General features: G+C 42.7%; 1 protein-coding gene across 2 annotated transcripts in view; it reads right to left on the reverse strand.

Moving 5' to 3' along the window:
* Positions 1-22,071, reverse strand: part of CACNB4 (calcium voltage-gated channel auxiliary subunit beta 4) — a 279,257-nt gene that overhangs the window by 253,859 nt on the left and 3,327 nt on the right. The gene's annotated exons all lie outside the window — the stretch shown is intronic.

The raw sequence follows: 22,071 nt of genomic DNA on the forward strand, positions 1-22,071 counted from the left end.
CCTGGATGCTCTGTATTAGGGTGGAAACTGTCCTGAAGCAGGTCAAGGATGAGGCATCCAAACAAAACGGGAGTAAAATATTTGCTCACCTGCATTTCACCAAACTGTAGCTAATATCCCCGAAATCCTGTCACCTAACTCAGTGCGTGGGGTATGCATTTTGTCATAAGGTCTTTTTGCAAAGTAGATTATGAAGGAACTTGCTGAAAGCTAGTAGGCCTTGGCAGGAGCTAATAAGAAGGACATGTGATTACAACCTCTCTTTTTTTTTTTTTTTTTTTTGAGACAGAGTCTTGCTCTGTCACCCAGGCTGGAGTGCAGTGGTGCGATCTCAGCTCACTGCAACCTCTGCCTCCTGGGTACAAGCAATTCTCTGCCTCAGCCTCCCGAGTAGCTGAGATTACAGGCGCCTGCCACCACACCTGGCTAATTTTTTGGTGTTTTTTTTTTTTAATTTTTTGTAGAGATGGGGTTTCACCATGTTGGTCAGGCTGGTCTTGAACTCCTGACCTTGTGATCCACCCGCCTCGGCCTCCCAAAGTGCTGGGATTACAGGCATGAGCCACTGCGCCCGGCCGCTTTTCATTTTTGTCCATGCAAAAAGTCACTGTAGTTACGTGTTTGGGCTCGAAATTATGGGTCCACGGACATCTCTTTACATAGTTTCAGGTAAACTCCAAACTACTTTCAGAGAAGACCCTCAGCCCTTGAATCATCTCTAAGCCTTCTTTTCAGGCACATGGTAGTAAAAGATATCTTAATTCTTAAAGGAAGACATCCTGTCTATCCTTATGTAATACCTCACTCAGCTGATAACAAAGACTAGGACCTACCCAGATACTGAATCTCAAAAGTCACTGTCATTCTATTCAATTGCCAGTTAATATTTACTATACTTATACGGTGTTCCTGATGCCTATTCTGTCAACCCAGAAAGTGCAATGACAAGGATATACCAATTCTTTGCTTCTTTGGAGCTTACATTCCAGTGAGAATGGACAGAAATGAGTAAGTGAAAACTACAGAAGGTAAATTCTGATAGTAATAGAATGTGACAGAGAGTAAGCAGGGAGGGGGTCTGGCCGCCATGGATTGGGCAGCCAGGGGAGGTCTCTCTAAAAAGGTGATGTTTGGGTTGGGGAATGAAAGAGCCAGCCATCTAAAGAGCTGGGGAAGGAGCATTCCAGAAGGAGAGCAGAAGTGCAAAGGCCTGGAGGCAGGACTAATCTTGGCTTATTAAAAGAACATAAAGAGCTGAGCACAGTGGCTCATGCCTTTAATCCCAGCACTTTGGGAGGCCGGGGTGGGTGTATCACCTGAGGTTAGGAGTTCAAGACCAGCCTGGCCAACATGGCGAAACCTTGTCTCTGCTAAAAATACAAAAATTGGCCAGGCACAGTGGCTCATGCCTGTAATCACATCACTTTGGGAGGCCGAGGCACATGGATCACAAGGTCAAGAGTTCAAGACCAGCCTGACCAACATGGTGAAATCCTGTCTCTACTAAAAATACAAAAATTAGCTGGGTGTGGTGGCACGTGCCTGTAATCCCAGCTACTCAGGAGGCTGAGGCAGGAGAATTGCTTGAACCCAGGAGACAGAGGTTGCAGTAAGCCAAGATTGCGCCACTGCACTCCAGCCTGGGCGACAGAGAAAGACTCTGTTTTTTAAACAAACAAAAAAATACAAAAATGACTCACACGTGGTGGTGCACACCTGTAGTCCCAGCTACTCGGGAGGCTGGAGGCAGGAGAAACGCCTGAACCTGAGAGGCGGAGATTGCAGTGAGCCAAGATCATGCCATTGCATTCCAGCCTGGGTGACAGAGGGACACTCCCTCTCAAAAAAAGAACATAAAGAAAACCCGAGACTGAGGAGAAGGGTTAGTAAGCTGAAAAACGAAGATGAAGTAAGAGTCTGACAGGAGTTATATCACTGCAGAGCCTTGGAGGCTACAATAACGAATTTAGATTATATTTTAAACCCACCTGAAATCCATTCGAGGGTTTTAAAACAGAAAAATGGCCTGATCTGATTTCCTTTTTAAAACGATAACTCTGGCAGCTGCGTGGAGAATGGACCTGCTAGCATATGGACAGAGGGAGATTCTTTCAGCAGGTCAGAAGAGAGACGGCGGTGGCGCAAGCTGAGAACTAGGGCAGCAGGAGGAGCGATGGAGGGAGGTGGCTGGGCTTGGGATGGCTTTTTGCGATAGAACTGACTAGAAGGATGCAGTTCCATTTTCAATATCAATCCAAAGTCCTTCTGCGAGGAACAGTATTCTGGGAGGATGTTCTGCTGCATATGTAAATCATCACTTCATCTGCATCCATGATTTTCATAGAGCCCTCAGGGTCCTTGGAGATGCCTGTAGAACTGCTGCAGAGAGTATGAGGAGGAAACTGGGAGGGCGGTCCACACAGATCCCCTCACTTCATCAAAGCATCTCCAAATACGTCGATTACCAAAGACAACATCCGCAATTTCATTTGAAGGAAATGCTTCTATGTGAAAACCAAACTTTGAAACTATTATCGTGATGAGGCATAGTCTGCATAACTGGCTCCAACATCCATTCTCTCCTTCCTTCCAGAAATAGAGCTGCCCCAATTTTTAGCCTTCACATGGCAACTCAGCTAGAGACTGCATTTCTCAGCCTCCTTTGAAGCTAGATGTCGCCTCATGACAAAGTTCAGGCCAATGGATTGTGAGCAGAAGAAATCTGTTTAACTTCTAGGTCATCCCTTTAAAAAGGAAGCTGCTTATCCTCCCTTTTCCCTTTTGAGCTACCTAGAAAATGGTAATGACTGTAGGGATCACACTGGATCCAAAGATGGAATCTAAATGTTGAAAATGGCAAAGCCACTCAACACCCTAGGTCCTTGGACCACTAATCCCTTGAAATACAGCCAACCACCCATGCTGAACTGCCTACCTTCCTGTAGACTGTTAAGTGACAAAGAAATATATATTGATCTTTTGGTTTCAGTATTACAGCAGCTTAGCACAGACCCAGGCACAGTTTCACAAGCCAGTGTGTGGTCCACCATGTCTCTCATACCCTCTTCTGCAGCAAACAGTAATGTTCTACATGGTACCTGCTCTACTGGAGAAAGAACAGTGAGTAAACCCCAGCTAACCCACCGAGAGGCATGTAGAGTGAGTGCAAAATAAACCTGTGTTGTGTTGTTGTTGTTGTTGTTGTTGTTTTGAGACAGAGTCTCACTCTGTCGCCCAGGCTGGAGTGCAGTGGCACGATCTAAGCTTACTGCAAGCTCTGCCTCCCGGGTTCACGCCATTCTCCTGCCTCAGCCTCCTGAGTAGCTGAGACTACAGGCACCCGCCACTACGCCCAGCTGATTTTTTGTATTTTTAGTAGAGACGGGGTTTCACCGTGTTAGCCAGGATGGTCTCGATCTCCTGACCTCGTGATCCGCCTGCCTCGGCCTCCCAAAGTGCTGGGATTACAGGCGTGAGCCACCGCGCCTGGCCGTGTTGTTGTTATTATTGTTTTAGAGAAGTATTTATTATCGCAACATCACCTAATGTATCCTGACTGATAAATCCTGGCTGAAAAGAGCTGCTTTAAAATCTCCCTGCTTGGCTGGGCATGGTGGCACACACCTGTAATCCCAGCACTTTAAGAGGCCAAGGCAGGGGGATCACTTGAGTCCAGGAGTTTAAGACCAGCCTGGGCAACATAGTGAAACCCTGTCTCCACAAAATATTGTAAAATTAGGTAGGTGCAGTGGTGTGTGCCTATAGTCCCAGGTACCTTGGAAATCAAAGTGGAAGGATCGCTTGAGCCCAGGAGGTTAAGGCTGCAATGGGCGGTGATGGTGCCACCGCGCTCCAGCCTAGGTAACAGAGCGAGATCCTGTCTCAAAAAAATAAACAAATAAAAGTAAAATCTCCCCCTGAATTACATCAGACCAGAAAAGTACATCCATCACCTAGAGTTCTGAAAAAGGCTGATGTCTGAGTCCCAACCCTAAGAAATCCAGATATCATTAGGCTGGGATATGGCTTGGACATGGGGATTCTAACATACAGCCAAGGTTGAGAATCACAGACATTTCTGAGCCATACAGCAATAGTTTCTAGGTAATTGCTTTTATTGAATTGTACTCCAGCATGATGAGAAGTATAATCTATATATTGAAGTATATGATAAGAAACAACTCTAGAATTCTAAGGTTTAATTATTCAGGGTTTAATTTACTGTCTTTTTTTTTTTTTTTTTTTTTGAGACAGAGTCTTGCTCTGTCGCCCAGGCTGGAGTGCAGTGGTGCGATCTTGGTTCACTGCAACCTCTGCCTCCTGGGTTCAAGCGATTTTCCTGCCTCAGCCTCCTGACTAGCTGGGATTACAGGCACACACCACCACACCCGACTAATTTTTTGCATTTTTAGTAGAGACAGGGTTTCACTATGTTAGTCAGGATGGTCTTGAACTCCCGACCTCGTGATCCCCCTGCCTCGACCTCCCAAAGTGCTGGGATTACAGGTGTGAGCCACTGCGCCCGGCCAATTTACTGTCTTATACAGTGTCAACTCTATGAGAACATGGGAGAAGTTTCTCTCTAGCCTCAGGGTGGGAAATTTGTGTAGTTTTCTTAAACAAGTTTACTTTTACCCTTGGACATTGAAAAATCTCATAAATGACCTTGCTTTCCTCTCTAGGTAGTTTCTAGAAAGTTCAGACTCAAATCCGTGAATAAGATCAGTGGCATATATTTTCTGTACTCTGTCTTACCTCTATTTTTTCCTTAGTTCATTGTATTCACCTACTGGTTTGGATGTTTTGTCCCCTCCAAATCTCATGTTGAAATGTGATCCCCAATGTTAGAGGCAGGGCTTACCTAGTAGGAGGTGCTTGGGTCATGGGGCATATCCCTCATGAACGTCTTGGTGCCCTGCTCAGGGTAAGAAGTGATTTCATGCTTTGAGTTCATGCGAGATCTGGTTTTTTAAAAGAGTGTGGCACCTTCCCCCTCTTGCTCCCAATCTCGCCATGTGATATGTCTGCTCCCCCTTCACCTTCCACTATGACTGGAAGCTTGCTGAGGCCCTCACCAGGAGCAGATGTGGGCACCATGCTTCCTGGACAGCTTGCAGAACTGCAAGCCAAAATATGTGAGCCAAAATAAACCTATTTTCTTTGTAAGTTACCCAGTCTCAGGTATACTTTTATAGCAATGCCAACAGTCTAACACTCTTGTGATATCATACACAAGCTAACTTAAGTCATTTCCAGAATAAAGCAGGATATAAATATAATGTTTACATAATGAATAAGAAGCATGTGCTACTGACTAGAAGGATGAGAAGGAAAATAGTCAAGTGCACCAGCTTACCAAGTGAATTAGTCAGCTTGAGCTGCTGTAACAAAATACCACAGAATGGGGAACTTAAACAATGTGAGTTTATTTCTCACAGTCCCAGAGGCTAGGAAGTCCAAAATCAAGATACTGACAGACAGCTGGGCTCAGTGTGCATGCCTGTAATCCTAGCTACTTTGGAGGCTGAGGTGGGAGGATTACTTGAGCCAGGAGTTCAAGTTCAGCCTGGGCAACACAGCAAGACCCTGTCAATAAAAAAGAAAAAGAAAGAAAAAAAGATCCTGACAGATTTGGTTCTTAGTAAGGGCCCTTTTCCTGGCTTGCAGACAGCCACCCTCTAGCTATATTCTCACATTGTGGAGACAGAGAGAGCTCTGGTCCCTCTTCTTCTTCTTACAAGAGCACTAATTCCCTTATAGGAGCCCTACCCTCAAAATCTCATCTAAACCTAATTACCTCCCAAAGGCTGCACCTCCAAATACTATCACATTGGTTAGTGCTTCGACATATGATTAAAAAAAATATATCCACCAGAATCTACTTATTAAATAGTTAATGTTACTTAAAAACAGAAATTCCTACCTCATCTTTGCAATAAAGGCAACTTTGCTGAACTATGTGTGCAAATATCAGGCCCATAGCAAACACGGAGTAAGCAGGAAAGTCAGTATTAAAAGCCCCTAATGCAGTGTTTTCAAATGATGAGAATCAACCTTGTGGTTCCACTCACCTTCAGCAAAGTTCCAATATGGCAACTTGTGTTATTCTTTATTATAGATTTAAAGCCCCATTAGCTACTTGTTCTTCCTGGTGGCTATAATAATTATAATAGCAGGAGCTATACTATTCCTCAGCAGACTTCCTCTTAATAGCTTCCAGGATGCTTATCTGAGAACCATCTCACCACATTTCACAAATACTTCATCCTTGACAGCCCACTCTATTCTTTGCACATCCTTTCATGCTGCATGCATATACTTGAAAGAGTTATAAATTCCAGCTCTATCCCAAATTATCTTTCCTCCTGTAAACTCCACATCATCTCTTTGCTACATTATAAAAGAATGTCCTTATCTGAAGTTCCCAATATTTGATACTGAATGGCCGTATGTTGTATGAGTTCATCTCAGCAGTTAAGTGACAAAGGCTTTCTGCCAAAGCTTCAAAATACAGTCATTCCTCAGAATCAGTAGGGAATTGGATCCAGGACCCTCCATGGATACCAAAGTCCTTGCGGCTTGAGTCCTGCAGTCAGCCTGCAGAACCCTCAGAGCTGAGAGCTAACTGTACAGTATATTCTACCAAAATGAATGAGTTGACCACATACATCTGTGGACACAGCCGTAAAGTCCTATAATACCAGAACTTGATGGAATCTTAGAGGTTACCTAGTCCTCCCCACTCTCACCCCCATTTTGCAACAAGGAAAATAGAGACCTTAAGAAGCATTCATTCAGGCAGTCTCCCCTGTATCAATAGTTATGTGGTGTCCCAGAACTTCACTGTTTAGTCAGTTATTTGAAACTTGCTACATATTTTCCCATTAAAATACATTGTTACAACAGAAAGCTAGGCTCCCAGATTAGTCCACAAAATCCTATTTAGGATAGATGGTGGTGATGTTGGTAGGCACAACCATGTGAATGTACTTAAATGTCACTGAACTGTACACTAAAAAATGGTGAAGATGGTAAATTTTGTTATATTTATTTTACCACACTTAAAACAATATCTAACTCATGAAGTGACGAAAGTTGTGGTACCAGAGGAAGGAGGAGCAGAAGGAAGAAGTTCCCACGATCCTGCCTGGGTCCAAAATTCCCTTAGGAAACTGCCCTCCCCAATCTCAGCTACTGTAGGGCTGACCTCAATCTCATCTCTAGGTAGCCAACTGCTGCCTTAAGACAGTCCCCCTGGCCACAGTGTTGGTTTATGAGCCATCTCATTTCAATGAGATTCAAGAAATGTGTATATGTATGTGTGTGTATGCGTATGTGTGTGCACATGCACACAAGCATGTGTACACATGTGTGTGTGTGCTGCCAGGGACGGTATTTAAAGCCCCATTAGCTGCAAAAAGAAAGCAAGCAAGGAAAGCAAGGAAGGAAGGAAGGAAGGAAGGGAGTGAGTGAAGGAGGGAAGGAGGGAGGAAAGAAGGCACCTCTCCTTTTTTAGCTGGAACTATTATAAGGAAGCCTAACTGGACAGGATCGTGGATAAATGGGAGATCCTGAATCACTGTGGCCACCGCTGCCACCATAATGGGTGCTAAACTGAGGCCTAAACCAGCACACAGAAGAACACACAGTGTTAAAAGAACCGCACAGAAAGAGTAGAGCTGCTGATGAAGCCATGAACTTTGGAATATACAATATCTGAAGTATAAAGTTTGCCTCTGAGCTTTTACTTGCATGAGTCACTAATTCCATACTTTGCTGTAGCCAATTTGTGCTGGCTTTCTGTTTACTTGCAATGAAAAGATTCTTATCAGATACACTTCAAGAATGAAGTTTGAAATAGACCAGGTTTGATCCTCATTCACTTCCCTTTCTGAAAGCATCTTCCACCAGTCACTCTCTTTCTGCCCAGGCACCAGTGCCCTCCTCTGTCCCAAGGATCCCATTCCAATATCCTACTCAGGCCTGCACTAACTTTGAAAATGCTTCAGGCCCTGACATCACCTTCTCCTTTCCTCCTTCTTCTTTTACTCCCTGTTCCACCTCCACCACAAGTACAAATGCATAAAACAAAAATATTTTAAATATATAAATTACTAAGAGTATGGTGTAACTGAGCCTAAAAGAGGATGAAGAGTTTGTGTCTACATCAGTTCGTGCGAGTTGACATGAATGGGTAAAAAAGTCACTGCTAGAAGCAGGTTTTAGGTGCAGTTCGGGGCAGAGGCTGAATGATGTCTGTTCCCCACAGAGAGATGCAGGTCATGCTGCAGAAGCTGGCTTTACAAAAGAATCTGGGAGACACTGGGCACAAGAAGAGTCACTCGAGTGCCCAGGGGACACAGTGTGACCCAGAGTTGCGAAAGTCTGGAACACAGGTTGTCCAGGGAGGCTGAAGAGTACAGTGCTGAAAAACAGCACCTTAGAAGGAAGAAGCTGTGTTCTCACTGAGGAAGGCACAGCCCCTGCAGCAGAAGCCTCTTCAAAGGCTGGTGGCAGTAGACATCAATGAGCGGGGGAGCTGTGAGCACACGTTAAGACACTTGCTGGACTCAGAAAAAATGGGCAACAGGTTAGGGGGAAGGTGTTAAGGTCCTATGTCTCCAGGTGAGAAATGTGAGCAAGCAATATATGGACTATTAATGTGGATACATGAAAACTTCTGCTGCTGCTCCTGCTTCCTTTGTTTTTTGTTTTTTGAGGCAGGGTCTCACTGTGACAACCAGGTTGGAGTGCAGTGGCACAATCATAGCTCACTGCAGCCTCAACCTCCTAAGGCTCAAGCAGTCTGCCTGCCTTAGCCTCCAGAGTATCTGGGACCCCAGGTGCATGCCACCATGCCTGGCTAATGTTTTTTTGTTTTGTTTTGTTTTGTTTTGTTTTGTAGAGACAAGATCTTGATATGTTGCCCAGGCTGGTCTCAAACTCCTGGGCACAAAGAATCCTCCCACCTCAGCTTCCCAAAGTGCTGGGATTACAGGCGTGATTACGGGCATAATGTCAATGTATATCCACAGGCTAGTGGGACACAGGGACATTTAGACTACACAAATGAGAATTTAATAAGTGAACAGCCAAAACACAGTATCAGGGCCATGACAGAGAAGGAGACCTAGCACCACATTAAAGAGCTTCACAGAGAAGATTCAAGACGGATTTTGACAAGTGGGAAGATTATCAAGTGGAAATGGGGAAAGCACTTTAAGGTGAAGGAATGGCATGATCAAGGTAGTGGAGGGATGAAAGCAGGGGTTACGTCCAAGTCTAGGTACCTGCGGCCGCGATGCAAGTACAGGCAGAGGGGAGGGAAGGGGAACACACTGGCATGAAAGGGCAAACAGATCGGGGAGATGGGAGCGCAGCTGCTTTGATGGGGTGGGCTTTGTTAAGATGATAAAATGAGCATACTTGTAAGCAATAAGTCAAATTACCATAATATATGAGTGAATAGAGCCTCCAAAGACTCCTGGGAACACTTATCTTTTTAAAATAGGCTGCTTGTTAACCCAAATCATCTTGGAACTGTCTGAACTTCAGACAGTGGAGAAAAAAGAAAAGCAGTCACGCAGTGTGAAAACAAGTATCTGGGGGCAGAACTGCCCCTGGGCGGCCTCATCCTCCCACTCCTACCTTCCCATCCCCACCGTGAGGGTCTCGGCCGGTCTCCATAGCTCTTCCGGCTTCCTTTCAGCTTGTTCCCTTCTCAACTTCCAAACCCACACTTGGGTGTGGCACTCCAAGGTCTGGCTTTGTGTTGCTGTTGTTGCTTTAAATAACACCACAGTCGTGGAGGGAGGCCGCAATAACGGCGGATGTTTTTAACATATGTATATGTTGGACATACGTTTTGCCTGCCTGCACTGTCTTTTTGATAACCTACTGCAGCCATAAAAAAAAAAAAAAAAAAAAAAAACAGCAGTGAATGTACTAAATGCTACTGCACCTATACTTTAACATGGTTAAAATAGCAAATTTTATATTACATTTATTATACCACAATAAAAAATAAATAAAGAAAACAATTGTTAGAAAACATACCAAGGTCCTTGGTTTTTATTCAACAATTAGCACTCTTTGGTGTCTTCTTACTAAAGAGGGGAAATAAATAAATAAATAAATAAAATACTTGTAAATATGACACTTGCCTTTGATTGGGTTGGTTTACACCCTCAGTGTCTCTACTAATGTACAAATAGCCATAACAGTAATATCCATGGTACACATTTCTCTTACAATATAGATTTGACAGAGTTTTTAAAACGATATTAGATAGAGTTTAATTTTCATTTTACATGATCAAGAGAAATATGTATATTGTAATAAAGTAAATGAATACGACAATCAATACTACATGAAAAACAGAGCCTTCCCTATTAGAGTCCTCAACAAAGAGACAGAAAGAATAAAACACAACCTCAAACTAAACCACCCCTCAAGCTTTCTGAAATTAGCAAAGAATGTTTGCAGCTGACCTATTTCTCGCCCACACGACTGTGTTGATAATTGACTTTTGTCCCCCAGGGAAGTACTCAAATATAATTGAGAAGCACCTGCCACATAGAGAGTACAGTTTTATATACCTAATAATTCCCTTAAATATTGTATTTAGCTTGGAACTCCAGCACTCTGCTTTCTCCTTAATTGTATTTCTCAAGGAGGAAATGTTATAATTACCAAAGCAGAGTTACTATGAACATCTAGATATGTTCTAGGAAAGGAAAGGAAGCATTTTGAATTGTAAGTACCCAAGATATTTCTATTACTAGAAATTATTGAAAATGATGACAATAACCTTTATATTGTTCATATACTTCTCTTTAATCCTGTCGATCACATCCTATTATAAAAACCACCCCCCTCTATAGATGGGAGCCACTCCAGGAAGACAAGAAGTCCAGGGTCAGGGGTTTGATTTCCATGCAGGTTAAAGAGTTTTCTGGCCGGGCACGGTGGCTCACGCCTATAATCCCAACACTTTAGGAGGCTGAGGTGGGCGTATCACCTGAGGTTGGGAGTTCGAGACCAGCCTGACCAACATGGAGAAACCCACATCTCTACTAAAAATACAAAATTAGCCGGGCATAGTGGCACATGCCTGTAATCCCAGCTACTCGGGAGGCTGAGGCAGGAGAATTGCTTGAACTGGGGAGATGGAGGTTGCGGTGAGCCAAGATTGCACCATTGCACTTCAGCCTGGGCAACAAGAGCAAGACTCCAACTGAAAATAAAAAAAAAGGCTAGGCACGGTGGCTCACGCCTATAATCCCAGCCCTTCGGGAGGCCAAGGCCTGATCACCTAGGAATTCAAGACCAGCCTGGAGGTTTCACCAACGTGGTAAAACCCCTTCTCTACTAAAAATACAAAAATTAGCCAGGCATGGTGGCATGCACCTGTAATCCCAGCTACTTGGCAGGCTGAGGCAGGAGAATCGCTTGAACCTGGGAGGCGGAGGTTGCAGTGAGCTGAGATTGCGCAACTGCACTCCAGCCTGGGCAACAGAGTGGGACTCCATCTCAAAAAAAAAAAAAAAAAGAATTTTGCCAAAAAAAACACATTCAGCTTTATGAGCTGAGACTGAAGCTCCAAAATAAAACAAATAAGAATATGATCCATCCTATTCAACACTGTGACTTGAAAAGCCATCTCTGACACTGACTTAAGGAAAGGCAAGTCCATTTCTATCCTCACGCCAGCATCTACACATTTAGACCAGGGGCTATAACTGAAACTTCTCGGGCTGGTGTGAACAATATGTTAATGAAAAGATTTGAGCCTTCGCAACATAGCAAGACCCCATCTCTACAAAAAAATAAGAAAAATAGTCAGGCATGATGGTGCACGCCTGCAGTCCCAGCTACTTGGGAGACTGAGGCAGCTTGGACCCAGCTTCTTGGGCCCAGGAGTTTGAGGCTGCAGTGAGTTGTGATTGTGCCACTGCACTCCAGCCCGGGTAACAGAGCGAGACCCTGTCTAATAAAAGAAAGAGACAGAGAAAAAGAAAAAATCTGAAGCCAGTCACAAAAGACCACATGTTAATTTATGGTTCCATTTATATAAAATGTCCAGAGTGGGCAAATCCATAAAGACAGAGAATAGATTAGTGGATGCCTAGGGCTGGGAGGTGGGGAAGAGGATGAAGAATGACTGCTAACAGGGATAGGTTTCTTCTCCAGGTCATGAAAATATTAGATTATGACATGCCTGAAAAAAAGAATGCCTTCCCCACTTAACACACACAAACACACACACACACACACACACACACACACGGCAAATTAAAAAGCAGTGACTAAGGAACATTCTACTGGTAACAATGATCATTTTACCCACCTATTCGATTCTAAACAATAATCAGCATTGAATTGTTAGCAATAGCATTGGGCCATTTAAGAAGAAAAAAAAGGAAGATGATATATTTATCTGCACAAGTTACTATGCATTTCCATTACTGCTAGATTTTCCATATGTTATCAATGAAACTGCTAAAAAAATTTTCCATAAGGAATTTTAAAATTTCATCATAATATATGGACACAGTGAGCACTATAAAAGTTAACCACCTCTAGTGATTCTACAACCCAGAAATGCATATTCTTTTCAAGTTTAGGTTTACAAAATATTTACTCCCAAAACAAATACTACAACAGCAATTAAACTGCAACCTTGGAGAAAGATGCATCCATCAACATAGAACAGAAAATGAGAAATGAAATAGACACGATTTGTCATCCAAATGATTACAGTGAGATGATCAGAAAAATTCAGTAGCCGTCGAATAAGTTTTACAGCCCTTACCTAACTAATGCTTTCAGATCATGAATGCCATCCCTTCAGATTCAAGTAATTACATCTGCTCTATTTATGTGTGTAATAAGAAAAGACACGTTAAAGAAAATAGGGAAGTTTACAAAGGCGCATGTTTACTCTACTCGAAATGAGAACTATCTTTAAGGAATTCCAAAGCACTGTTTATATTCAAGCCAGATGATAATACATCAGCCTCATCTATTTCTGAAGGCAGGGTGCCCTAGCACACAGCTTGTCATTATTGTTACTTGAAAGCAGTAAAGCTACAGTATTCCCTTAAAATTGAATCTATAATTCAGCTTTTTCATGAATTTGGGCTTCTACTTCCAGTCCTACCTCCCTGAGTGCCCTCCTCTCTCCTCACAGTACACATGGTTAAATCCATGTGAAATTCCTGATGTGTCCATGTAGTCGAGTTCAGAACTGACATTCTTATAGAATGAAGAACACTGGATTCAACTCATTGTTTTCCTGGTTCATGAAGTACAAGGGCAACTGTGCAAAAGCAGGACAATACTGACTGCTTCAACCAGAATGTGTTTGGATTGGGATTCATTGGGGATAACAGCCCAGCTCTTCTTGAGATTTACCCATTGATGTATTCTAAGATACAGAGGTATAGCAGTGTGTTCCCGGGGGTGGTCAAAGAGTGCTTTGTAAGCTTTGTCTTGCCACGGCCCACAAAGGAAATAATTGTGCAACACACTGGATTCAGTGGAAGTGAAAAACAGTCCAGAAGCTCAGCCTACACCAGGCTCACCCCACTGAAGGATCATCTCAGAGGATACATGTTTTGAGGCCTGTCACCCATTCTCGGCCCACACACTCTGCAGGGAAGAAAGCTCCAGCAAAGGGACAGCAAATAGAGAGATGGCACTGTTCTAGGAAGCTCTCTCTTCCCAAATGTGGCTTAAAAAGCATGCAGAGCCAAGCGCAGTGGCTCATGCCTGTAATCCCAACACTTTGGGAGGCTGAGGTGAAAGGACTGCTTGAGCCCAGGAGTTTGAGACCAGCCTGGGCAATACAGTGAGACCCCATCTCTACTAAAAGTAAAAAAAAAAAAAAAAGAAAAAGAAAAAAAAAAAAAGCCAGGCTTGGTAGTGCACACCTGTAGTCCCAGCTACTTGTAGGCTGAGGTGGGAGGATCCCGTGAGCACAGGAGGTTGAGGCTGCAGGGAATATGACCCTGTCTCAAAAAGAAAAAAAGAAAGAAAGCAGAGGCCAAACACAGAGGGCTACTGAGCAGAATGGGACCTGCATACCCCACTCTCCACATGTCTGTAGAGTCTTCATGAATGTGAGTGAGCTGCAAGCTGCTCACCCTGGTTAGGATTTATGCTTTATTCTGAGTCAGAGCTTCGGAAATGAGACCAAAAACGGGCCAGGCTTTGAGGAAGATGAGTATGGACAATGCCAAGACCCCACCCAGAAAAGATGGGTCAGACCCAGATTTGAGTGGCCAAAGGAAGCCCATTAAATAGCCTTGCTTTTTGTTTAAACCTTGTTTGAAAGGGCAGTCTCTGCTTCCTTAATATCCAAGGTTGACCCTGTCTGGGGCAGCAGGTGGAGCAATTAAGGGGAGAGGGCTGAAGCCAAAGTCATTTTCAGCTTACATTTCCACACAGCTTCTTGTAATTTTCTAGAAAAATTAAAACTTGAAGCTGGGCGCGGTGGCTCACGCCTATAATCCCAGCACTTCGGGAGGCCGAGGCGGGCAGATCACCTGAGCTCAGGAGTTCGAGACCAGCCTGACCAACATGGAGAAACCCCGTCTCTACTAAAAGTACAAAATTAGCCGGGAGTGGTGACACATGCCTGTAATCCCAGCTACTCGGGAGGCTGAGGCAGGAGAATCGCTTGAACCTGGGAGACGGAGGTTGCAGTGAGCCGAGATCACGCCACTGCACTCCAGCCTGGGCAACAACAGCAAAACTCCATCTCAAAAAAAAAGAAAAAGATAAAAACTTGAATCAGAACTTATCTAAGTTTCAATAAAATTGTACCATTCTAAACTAAAGGATAAATATTTATTCTACAGAAATGAAATTTAGGGTTGGGCGTGATGGCTCACACCTGTAATGCTAGCACTTTGGGTGGCTGAGGCAGGTGGATCACTTGAAGTCAGGCGTTCAAGACCAGCCTGGCCAACATGGTGAAGCCCCATCTCTACTAAAAATACAAAAGTTAGCCAGGCATGTTGGCAGTCGCCTGTTATCCCAGCTACTCGGGAGGCTGAGGCAGGAGAATTGCTTGAACCTGGGAGGGAGAGATTTCAGTGAGCTGAGATTGCGCCACTGCACTCCAGCCTGAGCAACAGAGTGTGACTCCATCTCAAAAAACAAAAAAGTGAAATGAAATTTAGGCAATTCTATCCATCAAGAACAGAGACTCAGACATAAGTAAAAATGACTGGTTAACGGGTTAGCTACCCAGTAATTAGATTTCTTTCTTCGTAAGCTCAGTTCAATTTATTTAAGCCCCAAAACAAGAAGAAGCACAGTTTGCCAAGAGGGACAGAGTTCTTTCTTGCTCTATCAGAGCAAGGGAAGATTCACTGCGCAAAAAACTCACAAAAGAAATAAGTGTGAACTTTTTAAAGTTCATTGTAACTGGATTACACCATTTAGCAAGGAAGGTCTACTTACAGAGCAAGTAAAAACTTCCAACTTTGCAGATGAAAATGATTCACTACTGTCTTCCATGCAGCTAAAATATAAAAATCGTTGTGCCCCAGCTTAGCCAACATAGTGAAACCCGGTCTCTACTAAAAATACAAAAATTAGCCAGATGCGGTGGCATGCACCTGTAGTCCCAGCTACTTGGGAGGCTGAGGCAGGACCAGCCTCCCAAGAACCCAGGAGGCAGAGCTTGCAGTGAGCCGAGATTGTACCACTGCACTCCAGCCTGGGCAACAGAGTGAGACTCCTTCTCAAACAAAAATAAACATAAACGTAACTGGTTGTGCCCCTCCTTGGCTGTTTCCCTCAGATCCACTCCTCCCTCTCCGCTGCTCTATTTTCTATCTCAGGGGGCCACAGCCTGCAGCCTGTTTCCCAGAATCCCAGGTCAGTGGGCTTCCAGAGAGGCTCAGCCAATGGGAGGAACTGGCAGAAGACTGGAGGGTGGAAGGAATACTCCTACAAGAAGCTAACCAAGCAAACAAAAATTCCATCCATGATAGAATTGGGAAGAAACCACAGTCTCTAAATTCTTCAACTGATGCTATGGTTCTTCACAGCAACCACGCAGATTCAGAACGTTTCCAGGATCTGAGACGAATAAGCTCCATATGTCCTTGCATGTATCCACACCTATGTGAGTTTGTGTATTTGGCTTGTTTATTCAGGGATAAAGTGGATTGTGGTGAAAAAAACAGTAAAGTCTGAGCCAGGATCCCTTGCGTCTGTTCTACCATTATCTATTGGTATGACCTTTATGTCCTTGGGCCTATGTTTTATTCATCTGAAAAAAGAGACTGAAGTATTTTCTTTCTGCAGTCTCTTCCTGTTCTAAAATTCTGTGATTCTAACTTTATGGATAAATTTTGCATATATACATGCCTGTAGGCATATGATTATTCTTAGAGCTATGCGCAAAGCATATACCTTCTGTTGATGAATTTGCATTTCATCAGAGAAACATATCTATAACTGGTGCTCAAATTATAACCCAAAGAATTTGTTTGCCAACTTGTTTTATTCTAGTATCAACCTAAAAATCTGAATGTTTTAGATCTCTAAATACAGTGCGGTTCATTGAATTATTGTAACGATCATCTGATTAGCATACCTTAAAAAATACGAGGTTCCTTGCTCCAAGGTAGATGGTTCCAACAATGGCTGCAACCATATCTTCCATTCCACATGCTCTTTTTTTAATGAAGTACTATTAAACATTATTCTGTAACTTACTTTTTTCACTTGAATGCATTTCCGTATCAATACATGCAGGGTGGCTTCATTTTTTTCTTTAATGGCTGAATAGTACTCTGTAGTATAATGTATAGTAGTCCACCCTTAACCGTGGGGGATACATTCCAAGACCCCAGTGGATGCCTGGAACTACAGACAGTAACAAACTATATATACATTTACATATATATACAGATATATATGTAATGTTTTTTCCTATACATGTATACCTAAGATGAAGTCTAATTTATAAATTAGGCACAGTAAGAGATTAATAAAATAGAACAATGTTAACAATATGCCATAATAAAAGTTATATGAAATGTAGTCTCTTTCTCACTCTCAAAATATCTACTGTACTGTACTCACCTACATTCAGACCTCAGTCGACTGCAGGTAACTGAAACCAGGGAATGCAAAAATACATTATTTGCTCATTTACTGACTGCTGCATACATATATTATTTCTAGTTTCTCTGCTCAATGTGATGTTTGCTATGGATTTTAGAAGACAATTTTTATTAGATTTAGGGAGCTGCCTTCTTTTCTTTTTTTAAAATCATGTGCCTCTATATATGCTCTATTCTTAACTTAAAAAATTTATCAAACACTTTTTTGGCACCTACTGAAATCAACATATATTTTTCTTTAATTTGTTATATAAATTGAATAATCTTTAAATTCCTGTTTATACTATTGGCACTGAATTTGACTTGCTGTTTTTCGGTGTGTGTGTTTGTGCACGCGCACGCGTGTGTGTGTGTTTACCCATATGCTCTTTTATAACGTGACCTTCTTGTACCCCATCAAAAGATAGTCTGTTTTCTCTTTCCTTGCAACTGGGCAAGCTCTTGGACCTGTCTTGACTTGAAGTTGCAAGAGAAGTGATAAAGTGCAGCTTTCAAAACTGGGTCTTAGGAGAGCTGTGGCTTCAGCCTTCACTTCTTGGAACCTAGCCACCATAGTATCAGGAAGCTCAAGCAACCATGTTGAGAGGCCCAGGTGGAGAAAAACTGAGCCCCTGCCAAAAGCTCTAGTTGAGTTCTCAGCCAGCAGCCAGCACCAACTGCCAACCACATGTGTGAGGCTACTCTGGACCTTCCAGCCATCCCAGTGCCCATATAACATCATACAATGCAGAACTGTCTGTTTAGTACACAGAAATAAAAAATTGTTGTTGTTTCAAGCCACAGAGTTTCGGGGGAGGTTAGGAGGCAATTTCTCCCCACTAAACAAAGCATTTAATGTTGGAGCAGAACCTCATGCCTAAAATATATCAAGTTAGTCCTCTATCCATCCACTGCTTCATTCATTCAAGTGTGTGTTTATTGAACATATACTATGCTAGATGCTGAGGACATAAAGATCAAATGCAGACATGTCCCTGTCCTTGTGGAACTCATATGGATGGGGAGACAGAATGTAACAGAGAAATCTAAGTACATGTTAAATAAAAGGGGTGGTGCTACTGAAAACTGGCACAAGGCGCTCTAGGAGCCCCTGGTTGGAGAACTGACTTTATCAGGAAGGTTAGAAGAGGAAGTGAAGACTAAACTCCCAGATCTCAGGAAAGATTAAAAGTTAACTAGGCAGAAGGAAGGGCAAGAACCTGCCACACAGAGGGCTCAGCATATGCAAGGGACCAGTGGCAAGAGGGAGGATAGTGTGTTCAAACTCTGTGTCCAGAGCTAAGAGATCATTCAAGAAGAGGCTGGAAACAGGTAGGGGCCAGGCCAGGTATGACTTTGCTGGCCTCATAAGAGCAGACTTAACAAGGAAAAGTCAACAAACTATTCCCACTCTGATCAGATTTTCTCTTCAAACCCCAGTGGGAAGAGGACTAACTTGGAGTACTCAGCCATATAAACTGTACGTGTAGTGACACCCATGGGTAGATATACTTATGGATATATAATAGATACTCAGGGTACATGGTCATTGAGCCCACCCTCTCATTCCTTGTTACATGTCACTGTACTGTTTGTAGACATCTCTGTCTCCATTGCTAGATTATAAAAATCTTTGAGTATGGGGGCTGTGTCTCATCCATCTTTTCATTCCTCCCCTACAATATCTAACACAGTGCTAGGCACATAGCAAATCCTTAAGTGTTTCCTAAAACTTTAAAACATGACTAGATAATCCATTCATAAATAGCCTGTAAGAAGGGCTCTCCTCAAAGAAAATTCTCGGCCTCATTTGGAAAGCCACTCCAATGATGGCAACACTCTTAGGAAGGTGTTGCTGTAAAACATCATTCCTTTCTAATTTGGGCCAGTTCTTGAGTTTCATCCCCAATGAAGAGTGAGAACACTTCATCACATTTCCAAAGAAAGCCTTTGTGTATACTTTGAAGATCATTTCTGGGTCACTCCTAGCTTTCTTTCCTTTCAGTGGCAAAGTACTTCATCTTCTCACCTTTCCTCAAAGAAGCCATTTAGTTGCTCCCTGGATTCATTCCAAAACCTCCATCCCTCCTAAATGGTGGAAGCCAGCAACCTTGTAGACCAGAAACAAGGTCAAAGATTCCTGAGGGGCTTCATGAGCAGTCCTCAGAGTGGAAGCAGGCTCTCTTTCTCAGTCTGCTTGTTTTCCAGCCAATTCAAATGTTCATGTGTCTGCGTGCACACATATGTGCATATATATTCTCACAAACACTGAAACTTTTTAACAAGCTCAAAGAACAAATATTGTCTTATTGGGTGAGTTTGCCAACTGCCTTCTCTGCTTCACCAACAGCCCAGTCTTCTCCATCCAATGTAACACATCGATTTTTTTTGTTTGTTTTAGTGAAAGCTTTTCTCCATATTTTTGTAAATAATATGACAAAGAAATTAGCAATATATTTTTTTTGGTATTCCACTATCTTCTTCAAAGGCATCAAACAGACTGTGAAACAGCACCAAGAAATTTCATCACTCCAATGTATCAATAATTCAAATATCAATAAATCACTGGTCATTCTACAAATAATGAGACTCTGTTTTTGTTTGTTTGTTTTTTGTTTTTTGTTTTTTTGATGGAAGCCTGCTCTGTCGCCCAGCTGGAGTACTGTGGAGCAATACTGGCTCACTGCAACCTCCACCGCCTAGGTTCAAAAAATTCTCCTGCCTCAGCCTCCCGAGTAGCTGGGATTACAAGCACACACCACCATGCTTGGCAAATTTCTTTGTATTTTTAGTAGAGTTGGGGTTTCACCATGTTACCAGGCTGGTTTGAAACTCCTGACCTCAAGTGATCCGCCCACCTCAGCCTCCCAAAGTGCTGGGATTACAGGCGTGAGCCACTGTGACCAGCCCAAGGCTCTGTTAACATAAGCAGCTGTTATGCTTTCATAAAAAATATTTCTCGGCATTTGGGTGATTTCAATTTTATCCGAAAGTTATTGTTAAACTGCATTTGTAATCATCTTCTTTATCTCATCAAAGAAATGTAAATCCCTCAGTTATTTTTATTGTAACCAATACAGAAGTCTATATGATGTCATTTGAATGAGATCATGTGTAGGATACTTAGTGAGTTGTAAAGTGCTCATAAAAATTAAGTAGCCCGGTCGCGGTGGCTCACGCCTGTAATCCCAGCACTTTGGGAGGCTGAGGTGGGCGGATCATGAAGTCAGGAGATAAGACCATCCTGGCTGACACAGTGAAACCCTGTCTCCACTAAAAATACAAAAAAGTTAGCCGGGCGTGGTGGCGGGTGCCTGTAGTCCCAGCTACTCGGGAGGCTGAGGCAGGAGAATGGAGTGAACACAGGAGGCAGAGCTTGCAGTGAGCTGAGACTGCATCACTGCACTCCAGCCTGGGCGACAGAGCGAGACTCCGTCCGGAAAAAAAAAAAAAAATTAAGTACTATTTTTGTGCCGAAAAATAAGGTTGTATATATAATACAATTACAATTAACTCCTGAATTTAAATTAGACCATTTAATCAAACCAACGAATTCCCATTTCATAGATGAAATATATTTATTCAAAAAAATCTACTTTGCTTTAAATTATTCCCAAAATTATTTAGCATGCAATACTTTTAACATTTCTTAAGCCAGCACATAGCAGCACGCTTTACAAGAACTTACATATACATCATCTCAATCAGTTATGGCATAAATTGAGAAAAGAATAATAATATTAGAATATTATTTTGTTTGTGCTTGGAAGAAAGAATAAAGCATTAGTGCAGTTATGTAGATGAACTCAAAAGTTTTAGTCAAACAGCTTATGGAAAGAATTGCTGTGTAATTAGTATTTCCAAGAATTTGCAACAATGAAACACCACTAAAAATAGGCACCTACAAAATAAACACCAGCAAGACCTCAAACAGTTGCATAACAGAAAAATGTTTTTAAGATAAACAATGTGTTTGCCTTATCAAATACATAATCTAAGTACTGCAAAGAGGATAGAATGCACTTTTAGAATGAATTCGGAATCCAAAATGCATTTATTTCCATAATGTACATGCTTAGTGCTCACTGAATTAAAGGGTAGTCAAAATTTCCGCTTCTGCAGAAAGTGAAATTCTGCATAATAAATATCATCTAAATATGCTTTATAGACCCTTTTAGGAGACGTCTGAGTTCAATTTTGAGGCTAAAGCCCATTCCTCGTTGATATGTTTAAATTGATGATAATCACTAAAGAAACACCAGAGCTGCCATCATAGGTTAGAAAACACATTACACAATACTGAGTAACCTAGAGGGAAAAGAACTTCTCAAGGTCACTCCAGCAGCTCACAGGAACACCTGGGATAAAAGCCTCTTGGTGCGATGACCAATGTCTTCCTAGGTCACCCGAAACCTAGGACACACCCCGACAATTTCTGTTCCAAAGAAAGATCAAGGTGACTCACTGTTGCATGATCTCTCTAGCACCCAGCAGCCAGGGGTGGTTTCATTAACAGCACATTGACAGTTGGAAAACTGAGGACCAATTTCCTGTGCCAAGGTGAAAGGCACCTAAGCATTGAGCATTACCAGCGATCCGGAGATTCCGAGCACAGACAACTCGCACTAGAACCACGCAGGAGAAAGCAAGCACTAAGAAAACAAACACGAAGTGAAGGCGCACCCAGACCGGGAGCTGAGTGCTGGCCTTCGTTAATTCCTATTTAAGCAGATACGGCTGTCTTTCCCTAATTAAGCGAATCCGAGAAGCGGTCCTGAAGTGAGTAAACTTTCTGCTCAGTGTCTTTCTTTTGACCGGAGCTTGACGATCTCTCCCAAGATCCAGACAGATAAGAGTATTCAAATTAGGACAAAACAGAAGAAACCACTAACTCTCAACTCGAATCAAACCAGGTCCCCGGCCCCGAGGGGTCTGGTTACTCTAG

Source organism: Pongo pygmaeus, chromosome 11 (assembly GCF_028885625.2).
Source record: "Pongo pygmaeus isolate AG05252 chromosome 11, NHGRI_mPonPyg2-v2.0_pri, whole genome shotgun sequence".
Taxonomy (NCBI): Eukaryota; Metazoa; Chordata; class Mammalia; order Primates; family Hominidae; genus Pongo; species Pongo pygmaeus.